This window comes from Macrobrachium rosenbergii, chromosome 41 (genome assembly GCF_040412425.1).
Source record: "Macrobrachium rosenbergii isolate ZJJX-2024 chromosome 41, ASM4041242v1, whole genome shotgun sequence".
In the NCBI taxonomy this organism is placed as follows: Eukaryota; Metazoa; Arthropoda; class Malacostraca; order Decapoda; family Palaemonidae; genus Macrobrachium; species Macrobrachium rosenbergii.
The window spans coordinates 82,385,607-82,388,106 of NC_089781.1; the positions used below are offsets into that span (position 1 = coordinate 82,385,607).

General features: G+C 37.2%; 1 long non-coding RNA gene across 3 annotated transcripts in view; it reads right to left on the reverse strand.

Annotated features, from left to right (window-relative positions):
* The window catches only part of LOC136826935 (uncharacterized), a 334,539-nt gene that overhangs the window by 154,670 nt on the left and 177,369 nt on the right, over positions 1-2,500 (reverse strand). For all 3 annotated transcript variants that reach the window (XR_010849758.1, XR_010849760.1, XR_010849759.1), the window contains one exon: positions 994-1,081. This is a non-coding gene — a long non-coding RNA (uncharacterized lncRNA). The remainder of the gene's footprint in view (positions 1-993; positions 1,082-2,500) is intronic.

Consider the following 2,500-nt stretch of genomic DNA (forward strand, 5'->3'; position numbering starts at 1 on the left):
ACCAAAACTTAAGCGAAAACAATTTCCTAAGCAAAATTATAAATCAAAATCAAAATTTAAGTCAATCGTGGGAAAGAAACAGTTCTATTAGGAAGGATGGTAAAGACTGACGAAATAAGTATACGGAAATGAACATTTGCAGAGGGGAACCAGAGAGAATGAAGAACAACAATAGGCGCATAAACAGAAAGAGGGAATCAAAACAACGTGGGGCGGAATATAGGAAAGCAAGAAATTAAAAAGTGACGAAGTGACGAAAACAAAGAAGGAATAATGGAATTTAGTCAAAACAACGGAACTTTAAAGTCCATTCTCTAACGCTAAAGAACAACGACCGTGTAAATTATACAACAATAATATCAAAATGGAGGAGAAAAACGACTGAGTTTGAGACTGAGCAGACTGAGCAGTCATGATGATGGGGAAGGATACAAGAGAGAGAGAGAGAGAGAGAGAGAGAGAGAGAGAGAGAGAGAGAGAGAGAGAGAGAGAGAGAGAGATTTTAATCTAGCTTGGGTCTGCCCTGTTCACTACATACACAGAAATACTTCCAGGAAAATGAAGCTGACTAAGTTAAAAGGTATTTATAAGTAAATGTAAGTGCAAAGAATTGCCAAGTAAACTATCATACAATAATCCCTAATTTTCTTACATCTATTATCATGACAGTTAAGTTGCAGCATTTATCTCCACTTCAAATCAGCAAATGTGAAATAGGAACTACGATTACTATTTAGTTAAGGATACATTTTCCAAATGGTTCTTCTTAAACAGTCATATTTTATGACAGCATGGAGAAATTTCCGAAGCCTTCGCTACCAACCCAATTACTGATACCAATCTGCTTAACTATTATTCATTTGCACCCACAAACACGCACGATTATTAGGCTACAAAGTCTATGTATTTTCACAAATATCTATCACAATCACGTACCATGATTCTAATAAAAGAATAGTGGAAACTAGGCAAAAATAATAGTATTCCACTTACCTAATCAACCAGCAGAATGAAACCCAAGAAACTCCTCTTTAAAACTGCAGTCACTTCGACCCAAAACGCCACATTCAGCAACGAACAACTGGGGGAAAATAAAGCAGGAACTAAAGGAAGTTGAATGGAAATCTGAGCATTTACACTAAGCGAGTGCTAGCTTATAAAAATCAAAATTTAACTATCATCTTACTTATATAAATCGTAGTTTATCCAACATATTTATGTGTGTAAGCCTGTGGGTAACAATGGCGAAAACACTTGCCCTTGCACAAAAATTCATTTAGAATGACGGTGTCTCGGTAGGAACCTTGGGACGGTGTACAGCGTTCCATGGGTCAGGATTTGCCGTCTCGATCCTCTCTTATATTGCTGTTATTTTTGTTACAGTATTTTTTTTTTTTTACTAGCAGTAAAACATAATACAAAAAAAGTATACCTTAGTTTTAACAGACTACTGAGCTGATTAACAGCTCTCCTAGGGCTGGCCCGAAGGATTAGACTTATTTTACGTGGCTAAGAACCAATTGGTTACTTAGCAACGGGACCTACAGCTTATTTTGGAATCCGAACCACATTATAGCGAGAAATGAATTTCTGTCACCAGAAATAAATTCCTCTAACTCTCCATCAGCCGGCCAGGGGTATTGAACTCCGGCCCATCAAGTGACAGTCTGAAGCTCTACCGACTCAGCCAACGATACAGGTGATCAGACCTGCCATGGCACATGAGACAGGTCACTTGGCCATACACATTACATCAATATGGCATTTAGAACGACAGCGTATTTAAGACATCAATCGGACATCAAAAGAAAATAACAATGAAAAGTATATGCAAAAGTATTTTAATACTTAAGGAAGTACGCATTCAGAAATACCTGAGAAGCCCTTCTGATGCTTACGAAAGCACAAGGACTCGTTAAACAAATAAAAAATCAAGAAAACTAGAGAGAATAAGTAAAAAAAAAAATAAACATAGCAGAATAATAAAACAGGTGGATAAAAGTAACCATGAGCCTACAACGCCGAACAAATGCGGTTTTTATGACAGACTTGGCACGATTAATTTATGGTTCTGAGTCTTCCTTCGTTTACAAGTCTAATCTCCTTTACTGCAATCACCAACAAAAATGGAAAAAATTGCCTATAATAACGTTCACGGTGAATTAGCTTTTATTCAGCGGATCTTGAATAACAAATTTAAACAAAAGTCTAAAGGGCATCTCTTTTTGTTTATTAGCATCTTGGCGACAGACTTAGCGAACCAAATAGCAAATCTTGACGTTAAAACTGAAGCAGCACAAGTTGTACACGGATTATGCCATAACATGCAAAAGTTTAATTTTACTCCGATATGACTGCACGGTGCAAAGACTGCCAGCAAGATGCTACGTGAGGCCAGAGAATGTGCACATGCGACCTCATCTTCAAATGGCAAGCCATTGAGAGCACCCATAAATATCCCATCCTTAGTGTCTGGTATTTATTATCAACATACTTATCT